Raw genomic sequence first — 13,852 nt, forward strand, 5'->3', positions numbered from 1 at the left:
ATTTTAGTCTATGATCTACTTGAGTTAATCATTGTAGAAGGTGTGAGGTTTAGGTCAAGTTTCCTTATTTTATTTTTTTGCCTATGGATATTCAACTGGTCCAGCACCATTTGTTAAAAAGATTATTTCTACTCTATTGAATTAATTTTGCTCCTTTGTGAAAAAATAATTGGGCATATTTGTGTGGGTCTATTTCTGGGTTCATAGTTCTGTTCCACTGCTCCATTGTCTATCCCTTTACCAATACTATATAGTCTTGATTATTGTAGCTATATAGTAAGTCTTAATATTGGGAAAAATGATTCCTCCTACTTTATTCTTTTTTTTTTTTTTTTTTGCGGTACGCAGGCCTCTCACTGTTGTGGCCTCTCCCGTTGCGGAGCACAGGCTCCGGACGCACAGGCTCAGCGGCCATGGCTCACGGGCCCAGCCGCTCCGCGGCATGTGGGATCCTCCCGGACCAGGGCACGAACCCATGTCCCCTGCATCGGCAGGCGGACTCTCAACCACTGCGCCACCAGGGAAGCCCTACTTTATTCTTTTTAAAAATTGTTTTGGATGTTCCTGGGACCTTTCTCTTTCCATACAAATTTTAGCATAAGCTTGTTGATGTCCAGAAAAATCCTTGCTGAGATTTTTGTAGGAATTGCATTATATCTATAGATTCAATTTAAGGAGAATTGACGTCTTTAATATGTTGTGACTTCCAATCCATGAACACAGTTATTTTTCCATGTATTTTTTAGATCTTTGATTTCTTTCATCAGCAGTTTATGATTTTCATCATACAGATACTGCTTTTGTTAGATTTATACCTAAGTATTGTTTTGTTAGATTGATACCTATTTCATTTTCTTTAGAAAATTTGTAAATGGTTTTGAGTTTCAGATTTCAGTTTCCACTTATTTGTTGTCAGTATACAGAAATGCAGTTGATTTCTGTGTGTTGATATTGTGTCCTGTGACCTCACTGAAATCATTTATTAGTTCTAGGAGTTATTCTTATAGATTCTTTAGGATTTTCTACATAGACAATTATGTCATTTGCAAATAGAGAGAGTTTTATTTCTTTTTTTCCAATCTGTATGCCTTTTATTTCTTTTTCTTGCCTTATTGCAGTGACTAGAACATCTGGCACAATTTTAAATACAATTATTTTGAATTGAATATTTTGGTGAGAGTGGACATACTTTCCCTGTCCCCAGTCTTAGAAGAAAAGCATTTAGTCTTTCACCATTAGGTATGATGTTAGCTGTTGGCCTTTTGGAGATGCTCTTTGTGAGCAAGGGTCAGAGTGTAAGAGTTGGTTCCCTGAATCTAGCATGGGTGCTAGACACATGATTCAATCTGTGTGGAATAGAAAAAGTTTCTCTCTATTCGGGGTGTGCCTATTTTTTTTTTTTTAATCATGATAAGTGTTGAATTTTGTTAAATATTTGTTCTCTGTCAATAGATATGATTGTGTGATTTTTCCTCTTTAGCCTATTGATATGTTAGGTTTCACTGATTTATTTTTGGATATTGAATCAGCCTGCATACCTGGAATAAATCCCACCTGTTCACTGTGTATTGTTCTTTTGACATATTGTTGGATTTACTTTACGTTTGGCTCTCCATATCCTCAGGTTCTGCATCTGCAGATAAAACCAACCGTGGGTCAAAAATATTTTTAAAAATTTCCAGGAAGTTCCAAAAAGCAAAACTAGATTTTGCCACTTGGTGGCAACTATTTTCATAGCATTTACATTGTATTAGGTATTACAAATAATGATTTAAAGTGTACTGGAGGATGTGCATAGATTATATGCAAATACTATGTCATTTTATATAAGGAACTTGAAAATCTGAGGAGTTTGGTATCTGCAGGGCATCCTGGAATCAATCCCCTGTAAATGCTGAGGGACAACTGTACTAATAGCTTATTAGGATTTTGGTGTCCAAGTTCATGAGAGATATTGGTCTGTAGTTTTCTTTTTAAGTCGTATTGTTGTCTTGTTTTGGTATCAGGGTAATAAATGGCTTCATAAAATAAGTTGGGAAGTGTTCTCTCTTCAATTTTCTGAAAGAGACTGTGTTAAATCGGTGTTATTTCTTTAAATGTTTGATAAAATTCTAAGAGAAACCATTGTAACCTGGAGATTTCTTTTTCAGGAGTTTAAAGATTTTGAATCCAAGTTCTTTTTAGTGATTATAGGACTATTCTTGTTCCCTATTTCATGTTGGGTCTTTTTGGTAGTTTGTGGTTTTTGAAGAAGTGGTCCATTTATTTCAAATTGTCAAAGTTATGGAATAAAGTTGTTCATAGTACTTTTTTCTTTCATAAATTTATTTACTTTTGGCTGCGTTGGGTCTTTGTTGCTGCGCGCGGGCTTTCTCTAGTTGCGGCGAGCGAGGGCTACTCTTCGTTGTGATGTGGGCTTCTCATTGCGGTGTCTTCTCTTGTTGCGGAGCACGGGCTCTAGGCGTGCGGGCTTCAGTAGTTCCAGTGTGTGAGCTCAGTAGTTCTGGCTTGTGGGCTGTCGAGCGCAGGCTCCGTAGTTGTGGCTCATGGGCTTAGTTGCTCCATGGCATGTGGGATCTTCCCGGACCAGGGCTCGAACCCTTGTCTCCTACATTGGCAGGCAGATTCTTAACCACTGTGCCACCAGGGAAGTCCCCATAGTACTTTTTTTTTTTTTTTAACATCTTTATTGGGGTATAATTGCTTTACAATGGTGTGTTAGTTTCTGCTTTATAACAAAGTGAATCAGTTATACATATACATATGTTCCCATATCTCTTCCCTCTTGCGTCTCCCTCCCTCCCACCCTCCCTATCCCACCCCTCCAGGCTGTCACAAAGCACCGAGCCAATATCCCTGTGCCATGCGGCTGCTTCCCACTAGCTATCTACCTTACTACGTTTGTTAGTGTGTATATGTCCATGACTCTCTCTCGCCCCGTCACAGCTCACCCTTCCCCCTCCCCATAACCTCAAGTCCGTTCTCTAGGAGGTCTGCGTCTTTATTCCTGCCTTACCCCTAGGTTCTTCATGACATTTTTTTTTCTTAAATTCCATATATATGTGTTAGCATACGGTATTTGTCTTTTTCTTTCTGACTTACTTCACTGTGTATGACAGACTCTAGGTCTATCCACCTCATTACAAATAGCTCAATTTCGTTTCTTTTTATGGCTGAGTAATATTCCATTGTATATATGTGCCACATCTTCTTTATCCATTCATCCGATGATGGGCACTTAGGTTGTTTCCATCTCCGGGCTATTGTAAATAGAGCTGCAATGAACATTTTGGTACATGACTCTTTTTGAATTTCGGTTTTCTCAGGGTATATGCCCAGTAGTGGGATTGCTGGGTCATATGGTAGTTCTATTTGTAGTTTTTTAAGGAACCTCCATACTGTTCTCCATAGTGGCTGAACCAATTCACATTCCCACCAGCAGTGCAAGAGGGTTCCCTTTCCTCCACACCCTCTCCAGCATTTATTGTTTCTAGATTTTTTGATGATGGCCATTCTGACTGGTGTGAGATGATATCTCATTGTAGTTTTGATTTGCATTTCTCTAATGATTAATGATGTTGAGCATTCTTTCATGTGTTTGTTGGCAATCTGTGTATCTTCTTTGGAGAAATGTCTATTTAGGTCTTCTGCCCATTTTTGGATTGGGTTGTTTGTTTTTTTGTTATTGAGCTGCATGCGCTGCTTGTAAATTTTGGAGATTAATCCTTTGTTGGTTGCTTCATTTGCAAATATTTTCTCCCATTCTGAGGGTTGTCTTTTGGTCTTGTTTATGGTTTCCTTTGCTGTGCAAAAGCTTTGAAGTTTCATTAGGTCCCATTTGTTTATTTTTGTTTTTATTTCCATTACTCTAGGAGGTGGGTCAGAAAGAATCTTGCTGTGATTTATGTCATAGAGTGTTCTGCCTATGTTTTCCTCTAAGAGTTTGATAGTTTCTGGCCTTACATTTAGGTCTTTAATCCATTTTGAGCTTATTTTTGTGTATGGTGTTAGGGAGTGATCTAATCTCATACTTTTACATGTACCTGTCCAGTTTTCCCAGCACCACTTATTGAAGAGGCTGTCCTTTTCTCCACTGTACATTCCTGCCACCTTTATCAAAGATAAGGTGCCCATAGTACTTTTAATGACTTTAAAAATACTTTCAATAGTATGCTTTTAATGGCTGCAAGATTGGCTGTGATATTCCTGTTTCATTTCTATGTTTTTTCTCTCTTCTCATTGAAAAGTCTTGACCCCTGAGCAGCATCTTTGGGCAGTTGGGGCAGTTCCCGCCCCTGCCCCCACCCCGCCACATAGACCTTAATTCAAAGTGGACACTTGATTTTTTAAAATTGGTAAAAGGCAGCTCCTGGGATTAAAATAAGAGAAAAAGGTTGGGAGTCTTAATTACTGACTCCTCTATCCCACATCCACCTTCCCTTACCGAGTGCAGTTTGAAAACCATTGCCACAGGACATGTTACATACTGTTTGTACTATAAGATTCAGACCAATAGAATACTCAGTATCACTGAAACTATGCTGAACAAGATTAAATTCCCTTTCATGAAACACTGACAGACTTCGGGATAGTGTTATATCCCAGGATGATTACAGTGAACAATTATTACTGTGTTTTATAAAGAGGAGAAAGTACGGAAGATTTGACAAACTCTACTGCCTCTACTCTATAGTTACTATATTACCTAGTTACCATCTGCAGCAGTCTTGCCTTTTGCCACTATAATTGGCTTGTGGCCCCAGTTAATGCCATTGCCTGTGAAAGTTCAAAGCTCTTTTCTGAAAGCTGCTAATTTCTAGTTTTTGTACTCTTTGTGGTCTGGACCTTGCATCAAAAAGTTATGCTTTACCCTACCTAAATTTTCTTGTTAAGGAAAAGCTGTTCAAAATTTGGAAACAGGCAAAGAGTGGGCAGCATGTCCTTTTAATGTCCCAGTGGAGTATTTTTTACAGGACTTCTCAGTAATTTATTTAATCATCTAGGGCAGAGGTTGGCAAACTTTTCCTTAAAGGGTCAGGCCGTAAATATTTTAAACTTGCAGTTCATATAATCTCTGTTACAACTACTAAACTCTGCTGTTGTAGCTTGAAAGCAGCCGTAGAAAATATTTAAACAGATGAACATGGCTGTGTCCCAAAAGATTTTTATAGGCATACCTTGTTTTATTGTGCTTCATTTTATTACGCTTTGGAGATATTGCGTTTTTACAAATTGAAGGTTTGTGGCAATCCTTCATTGAGCAAGTCTATCAGCACCATTTTTCCAACAACATTTGTGCACTATTCTCACGATATTTCAGATTCTCACAATATTTCAAGCTTTTCATTATTATTATATTTGTTATGGTGGTCTGTCATCAGTGATCTTTTTTTTCTTTTTTTTTTTAAGACTTGTTGGGCTTCTCTGGTGGTGCAGTGGTTAAGAATCCGCCTGCCAATGCGGGGGACACGGGTTCGAGACCTGGTCCGGGAAGATCTCACATGCCACGGAGGAACTAAGCCCGTGCGCCACAACTACTGAGACTGTGCTCTAGAGCCACATGCTCCACAACAAGAGAAGCCACTGCAATGAGAAGCCTGTGCACCGCAGCAAAGAGTAGCCCCACTCGCTGCAACTAGAGAAAGCCCGAGTGCAGCAATGAAGACCCAATGCAGCCAAAAATAAAATAAATAAATTTATTTAAAAAGATTTATTTATTATTTATTTATTTATTTTTAGCTGCATTGGGTCTCAGTTGTGGCACGTGGGATCTTTGTCGAGGCATGCAGGATCTTTCGTTGCTGTGCGCGGGCTCTTCGTTGTGGTGTGCGGGCTTCTCTCTAGTTGTGGAGTGCGGGTTTTCTCTTCTCTAGTTGTGGCACGGGCTCCAGAGGGCGTGGGCTCTGTAGTTTGCAGCATGCAGGCTCTAGTTGAGGCGCGCGAGCTCAGTAGCTCTGGTGCGTGAGCTTAGTTGTCTTGTGGCATGTGGGATCTTAGTTCCCTGACCAGGGATGGAACCCGCTTCCTTGCATTGGAAGGCGGATTCTTTACCACTGGACCACCAGGGAAGTTCTCTGTCATCAGTGATCTTTGATGTTACTATTGCAAAAAGATTACGACTTGCTGAAGGCTCAGATGATGACTAGCATTTTTTAGCAATAAAGTATTTTTAAATTAATATATGTACATTGCTTTTCAGGCATAATGCTATTGCACACTTAACAGACCACAGTATAGTGTTAACATAAGTTTTATGTGCACTGGGAAACCAAAAACATTCATGAGACTTGTTTTATTGCCATATTCACTTTATTGAAGTGTTCTGGAACCAAATCCACAACATCTCAGAGGTTTGCCTGTATTTATAAAACCAGATGGCTAGCCTGCAAGCCATAGTTTTGTCAACCCTTCAAAAGGGAAATATCTTTTTTGAGCTTTTATTTGCTATGATTCAGAGACCAGACTGAAATTAATGTTAGCCTCTGAATTTTTTTTCTAGTAGAAATGCAAATGATTTATATCCTTAGGTTATGCTTTTATTGTCCTGTAGGATACAACTAGTTTTGTATCTAACCTAAAATGTTATTCTAACATTCTCTTTCACATGGTATATGACACCCAAGTCCCCCAGTGCTCCTGGAACCAGCTCTCCATCTTGCTGGTCCCCTCATCAGTGAGTTGAATAAGTCATTGACTTGTGTTTTATGAGAATTAAAAAAAGTTTTTGCAAAGAATACTTTCACATCCCATATACAAGTTTCACCCTATTAAAGTGATTTTCTCTTCCCCTATAAGGTGACAGGCAACAGAGGTCTAATAAGTTTTATCAGCATTTGCTATATATTTGAGGAGATGTTTCAAGATGGGAAGTTATTGCAGAGCATGTGGTCTCTTATCTGTTCTTTTCTCCCTCTCTCCCTCTCTCTCCCATTTTTCTTTCTCATTTCCTCCATCTTGGAATACTGACCTCTTCTTTCCTCTTTCTGATATAAATTCTCTCTTTTCTACAGAGTAGCTCAGTTGAATGAAGGCCTTTAAACTAACATGATCTTTCTTAATTATAGAGCTGTAAGGTTATAATATTTTTCTCCTGCTGCATAAAGAAATTGCTTTTTGAAATAAACTCTTGATTAATTTTTATGTTTTTAATTTGTCTCTTTCATAATAGAAGTGTTTCAATGAACAGGTATTTGGGAGCAGAACACAGCTTTAGCTGCTAATATAATTATTCTAGCAGTAGTTAAAACAGTTTTTTTTTCAGCTTAAAAGTTATTGTTTTCTAAAATTTTCTTCAGTATTTTTTTGTTGTTCTTATACCAGTTATATAATGACCCACTCAATCTCTTTTCCTTGTCGGTGGTCTCATCTGTAAGATTTACATTCATAATGTTAATTTAGTGAGAAGAAGGAGTATTCACCATTTCTGGAATTCTACTCACTATGCACATGCGTGAGTATTCAGAAGCATGCAGACTCTGCTTTAGTAAGTACATTTCTTTGGATACAATATCAGATCTTTTTTTTTTTTTCAGGCTTTCAATGGCAGTTCTTAAAAAAAATTATTCCAGGAACAAGGAATTTCTAAACTGGTATTTTTATGCCTTAAGAAGTTTGAAAGTCCCTAGTTATGACTGTTTGCATGAATACCAACTGTCTAGTGAAAACTCAAATGCAGTAATATTCTATATTAAGGAAAAGGCCTTAATAAGGACAGATTTTTAGTCTGTAGATTTATTTAGTTCAACAATTGTTTCTTGGGCACCTATAATGTTCTAGGCATAGCATCAGGGATTGGAGTCAAAGCTGAATGAAGGAAATAATGTTGGTATCTAGAAGATATTTATTACAGGTTTTTGGATATTGATTTGTTTCATGAGACTATTGTATTTTTATCATTTCTAATATTATAATAGCTTTGTTATCTTCAGTTAAGCCTGTGTTTCTCTGATATTCTTTCCAGTGCTTTTGGTGGTAGTGGGGATGTAAAAAATAAAAACAAAAACAAAAGCAAAAAGCAAAAAGAAATTGATCCAGATGTTAACTCTAGTCACCTTGTCTATGAGATAAATAAAATAGACTTCCCAATATTCTGTAAGAAGCTCAGCACTTGGTCATGATTTCAGCAAATTCCTATAAGTTTGTAGGTTTCACTCCATTGACTGTTTCCTTTGCTGTGAAGAAGCTTTTTATTTTGATACAATCCCAGTTGTCTATTTTTGCTTTTGTTGCTGTGCTTTTGGGGTCAGGTCCAAAAAATCATTGCCTAAGCCAGACTCAAGAAACATTTTTTCCTATGTTGTCTTCCAATAGTTTTACTGTTTCAGGTCTTATGTTCAAGTCTTTAATACATTTCATGTTGATTTTTATATATGTTGTGAGATAAGAATACAATTTCATTCTTTTGCATTTGGATATCTAGTTTTCTCAGCACCATCTATTGAACATTTATTCCTCTTTGTGTGTTTTTGGTAACCTTGTTGAAGATCAAGAATTTATCTCTGGGTGTGGATTTTTTTCTGAGCTCTCCATTCTGTTCTGTTGGTCTATGCTATGGTCTGAATGTTTGTGTCCCCCGCTAAATCCATATGTTGAAATCCTAACACACAAAGAAGATGGTATTAGGAGATAACACCTTTGGAAGGTGCTAAACACTAATCCCATGATGGTGGAGCCCTCATCATGGGATTAGTGTTTTATAAAAGAGGCTCCACGGAGATGCCCTAGCCCCTTTTACCATGTGAGGACACAATGAAAAGGTACTGGCTATGAACAAGGAAGAGAGACTTCACTGAAGAATGACCATGCTGGCCATAAAAATGTTTATATTTCTCTTAAAATATTTTGAATTATTTTAGGGGCTTATGGAATGCCTTAATTTCTTTTAAGAAAAACAGAAGAAATATTTTAGTATACAATATTAATATATGAATATGTTCCTCTTTATACCAACACAGTCATAAACTATAACTTATAAAAGGCAAAGTACCTCAGGCCCACCAAAGTCACACTGTGGTCCTGCTTAGAAGCATTCTAATTACAAGGGCCTTTTTACCCTCAAAAGTAATCACCGTCTTAATTTTTATTGTAATCGCTCATTGCATTCCTTTACAGTTTTATCACTCCAGTGTGCATCCCTAAATACTAGTTTTATCTTGTTTTTAAACATTTTGGATTTATATTTCTTTTCTTCTATAGGTCATTATTTCATCCCTTTCTTTGCCTTAAGATCTGTTGAAGAACCTGAGTCCTGGGACCTGTATTTTCCATTTTCTGGCTCTTGCTGATTGTATCTCAAGGGGCAGTTTAGTTTTCCTTTGTCCTCTATATTTTCTGCAAATGGTCCTTGAATCCAGAGGCTTGATCATACTCAGGTTTAATCCTTTAGCAATGTTATATATGTGGCGTGTCGTTCCTTCCTCGGGAAGCAGGTTGTCTTCCCTTTCATAATTTAAGAAGACACTGGTGCTCAGTTCTGCTAACTCTTATGTTAATATTTCTCTAGTTAATTTGGTTTTCTGCAGTTCATTATCCATGGATTCCTCAGGAAGGACTCATGAGCATATTGTTCTCTGAGTTCCTGATGTTAATATTTTGTCTGTGCCTTTTTATACTTGGAAAGCAGTTTTTCTGGATATAAAATTCCTAGTTCAAGTGTTTTTTTCTTCAAGTATTGTGGTGGTTAATTTAAGTGTCAATTTAGCTGAGCCATGGTGCCCATGTATATTGTCAAACTTTATTCTGGATGATTTACATCAGTGGACTTTGAGTAAAGCAGATTATTCTCGATAATGCGGGTAGAACTCACCCAATCAGTTGAAGGCTTGAATAGAACAAGACTGACATCCTCCAAGCAAGAGGAAATTCTCCACTACTTGATAGCACTACTACTGTCTCCACTACTTGTCTCTTCCCTTTTCTCCAGACTAATAGCTTTTGGATTTGAATCAAATCGACTCTTCCCTGTTTTCCAACCTGAAGTCCAGAGTTTGGACTTGTCAGCCTCCATAATTGCAAGAGCCATTTCCTTAAAATACACTCTCTTTCTCCCTCTCTCTCTCTCCAAATCCTATTGCTTCTGTTTCTCTGGAGAAGTCTGACTAATACAAGTATCTTAAATATGTTACTCCAATTTATTTTAGAATAAAGTTTGTTGTTGAAATGTCTGATGAAAGTCTAATTATTTTCCCTTATGAGTAATTTTCTCCTTTTCCCAGATGCTCAAAGGAATTTCTTTTCTTGAAAGTCTAGGACTCAGGTCTTGTACATGTTTCATTAGATTTATACATAAGTATTTAATTTTGGGGAACAATTGTAAATGGTATTGCTTTACATTTTTTTTTTGCAGTATGCGGGCCTCTCACTGTTGTGGCCTCTCCCATTGCGGAGCACAGGCTCTGGACGCGCAGGATCAGCGGCCATGGCTCACGGGCCCAGCCGCTCCGCAGCATGTGGGATCTTCCCGGACCGGGGCACGAACCCGTGTCCCCTGTATTGGCAGGCGGACTCTCAACCACTGCACCACCAGGGAAGCCCAGGTTGTTGAGTTTTGTCAAATGTTTTCTGCATCAGTTGATAAGATCATATGGTTTTCTTTTCCTTAAACTGTTAGTATGGTGAATTAGATTGATTGATTTTCAAATATTGAACCGTTCTTGCAATCCTGTGATAAACTCTGAATGGTTTTGGTATATGACTCTTTTTTTAAAAAAATTAATTAATTAATTAATATTTTGGGGCTGCATTTGGTCTTTGTTGCGGTCCGTGGGCTTTCTCTAGTTGCTGCGAGTGCGGGCTACTCTTTGTTGTGGTGCATGGGCTTCTCACTGCAGTGGCTTCTCTTGTTGCGGAGCACGGGTTCTAGGTGCACTGGCTTCAGTGGTTGTGGTGCACGGGAGTAGTTGCTCCGTGGCATGTGGGATCTTCCCGCACCGGGGCTCGAACCTGTGTGCCCTGCACTGGCAGGGGGATTCTTAACCACTGTGCCACCAGGGAAGTCCTGATTCTTTTTATGTATTGTAGGGTTCAATTTACTTTTTCTTTCTTTCTTTTTTTTTTTTTTTTTGAGAAATTTGTGTCTATGTTCATGAGATTTCTGGTTCTGTAGTTTTCTTTTTGTATTCTCCTTCTCTGGTTTTGGTATCAAAGGTTTTAATTTACTTTTATTTTATTAGAAAATACAAGATAGCAATCATGTCAGTTACTTATTTAAATATCTACAATAGATTTCCATTGTCTAGGAAACTAAGTCTGCAGTACCTTTGACAATATTCTACCTTACATCAAAATTTAAAATGTATATGCTTTACTTTGTAAACTTTCCTATTCTTATCGCTTGCTGTACCCTTTCTCCTGCTCCCATCTTATCGTATTACTGATATCCAGCTTGCAGTTCTCCAAGCATGCCAGGCTGTGATAGTCTTTTAGTTTCTTCACTAGCCATTTTCCTATCACCAGGAATATCCTACTCAAATTCCATATGTATAGTATCTTCTACTTTTTCTGTTCATATCACCTTCTTATAATGAATTTCCTAAAACTCCAAGTGTTGCTGATTACTCCTGCCCTCATGCCTCTAATCCTCTCTACATCAGTACCTATTGTAGCACTTATTTTCCTCCCTCTACTGGTTAGTGAGTACTTTGAGGGCAGAGATTTAACAAAGCATTAACAAAGCCTGGTGCATAAGTGGTATCCACTGTTTGCTGGTTAGATAAATGAATAAATATAACTCTCAGTGTCCTCTGAGCTCATTGGGAGAATGCATTATGCTTTTGTATTCCTTGCTTACTAAGGCGCTTTGCAAATATATTTTTTGGTGTGGTGAAAAATTTTAATTTTGATCATTCAGATATTACATTATGGTCTTTATCTTGAACATTTTCAATATATAATTTTTTGATATATAATTATGGATATAAGTTTTGAAGAGTAAATTTAATTTATGATAATTTTAGAGCTCTGGTTACTAGACTAAGATCCTTGAACTCTAATAGGCTCAAATGTAATAACGGGCATCAGTGAATTATTTTCACTACCGTAAAAAAAATAACAGAAATTATATATTAACTTCAATGAGGTTGTCCAGATTAACTGACATACTAGATTCTTTGTTTTTGACCATAATTTTGTTAAATGGTAAATCAGAAACTCAGAATGATAACTAAATCATTGACTAATAAATATTAAATAATATTTAATAATTACAACTTTGAACACAAAATCGTTCAAAACATGGTACACGTGGGCGGGCTACATAAGAGGTTAATATCGGTGGAAAGGAAATTATTTTTATGAATAAATTTTGTTACATTTTATATTCCTAAGATTCATTTTTTCCTGTCTTGCAAGTTTAGTATTGGGAAATGTCTTGATAACTGAGGGTTCTGCTGAGTTAGTTTCCAGTGAATTATTTGAGATTACATGGTTAAACTTCCCAGGAGGAGACCAACTTCTCCAATTAACTTTCTTTAAAATATACAAACTTTCTCTGTAACTTCATGGTAATTGATGTTTTCTGTGAATTACTTTGACTTTCTGAAGAATTTAATGCATGAAGTCCATCCTTCTGCAGCTCACATTACAAAGATGAGTCAATGGCATTTCCTCTCAAGAAATTTCTGCCTTGTCTCTGAAAAAGACCAAAAAGATGGATATTCTGATTGTTTCTCATTTACATTAGTACTCTATTTTTGTTTTAGGCTGATATGGAAAAAGTTGTGTGTGTAGCTTTATGTAAATCTAAATTAGCAAATAATTTGAATAACAGTCATTTGGATACATTTATCCAGAATATGCAGACTATTTTAGAAAATTTGAAAATATAGGCTTTTTAAAAAATGTAATGACTTATATACCAAGAACTCATGATCCATGACCAAGCAATCTCTGCCACAGAAAGCCAGTTTTTTTCCTCTAAACATTTCATTGACTGGGGCTGCAGTATAGGGTCATAATGAATGATGTATTCTAGAAGGTGAGCATTGTACAGCCTGTTAAATTGTATGCACAGCCCTGCTCTATTCTCTTTATCTCTCTAGTCTCCTGAAGACTTCTTGCCAGTATTTCAGGATATTTTTTATTTGCTTTAATTTTATTTGTGAAAACATTCAGTTATTTAAACTGTTTAATTTGTTCATGATCTTGATAATTAAATTCTACCTTATAAGAACACGGTGAGCACATATAAAAGAAGAACTCCTTTCCTTTAGGAAATCCTCTTCCATTCAGTACTCAAGTTTACAGCCATTATCGCCATGTATTAGTACAATATAACTCTATCTCCAAATTAGTTGATTAGTCCAAGAGTTGGAATCTGGCCCAAGATGGGCCAATCAGAGCATTCTCTTTGGTGGCTGACAATCCTAGTGACCTTGTTTTCTGCTATATTGACCAGAAAATAGGAAAAGTGAGTCTAGGGAGAGGGCAAGTGATAAATACAGCAAATGCAAAGCAGATCGCATAGATCAGAGATGGAGAGAGACAACTGAAAGTGTTGTGAACCTCTGGTTCCAGGTGCTTCTTGATGGCTGGTGCATTTCTTTTCTCTGGAGTTCTGTGGGATATCCTAGAAACCTTATGATAAAACACGATTTTTACTTGTTTAAAGGGAATCCTGCAGTTCTGTGCTTTGACCTAGCCATGAGGGCCCCTTTCTCCAGCTATAAGGCTTTTCTCCAGCTATACCCCCCTCAATGGGGTGAAGAGTCTGCAGAATCAATAGGTATGCCCACAAAGAGCCATGCTTTGTCTTTTAGACCATGCACCAGGTACATGAAATCCTGGGATTCCTGCCCAAAAAGCCTCTGACCTACTTCCAGGATTTCTGCTGGTCTCTTCTCTGGTCTGTTTTCCT

General features: G+C 37.4%; 1 long non-coding RNA gene across 2 annotated transcripts in view; it reads left to right on the plus strand.

Annotated features, from left to right (window-relative positions):
• LOC137223228 (uncharacterized) overlaps nucleotides 1–13,852 on the plus strand; it is a 100,497-nt gene that overhangs the window by 68,188 nt on the left and 18,457 nt on the right. Inside the window, exon 3 of one of the 2 annotated variants that reach the window (XR_010942759.1) lies at nucleotides 10,346–10,466. The exons of the other annotated variant lie outside the window; for it this stretch is intronic. This is a non-coding gene — a long non-coding RNA (uncharacterized lncRNA). Of the gene's footprint in view, nucleotides 1–10,345; nucleotides 10,467–13,852 lie in introns of those variants that run through there. 2 annotated transcript variants of the gene reach the window in all.

Source organism: Pseudorca crassidens, chromosome 4, assembly GCF_039906515.1.
Source record: "Pseudorca crassidens isolate mPseCra1 chromosome 4, mPseCra1.hap1, whole genome shotgun sequence".
NCBI classification, from domain to species: domain Eukaryota; kingdom Metazoa; phylum Chordata; class Mammalia; order Artiodactyla; family Delphinidae; genus Pseudorca; species Pseudorca crassidens.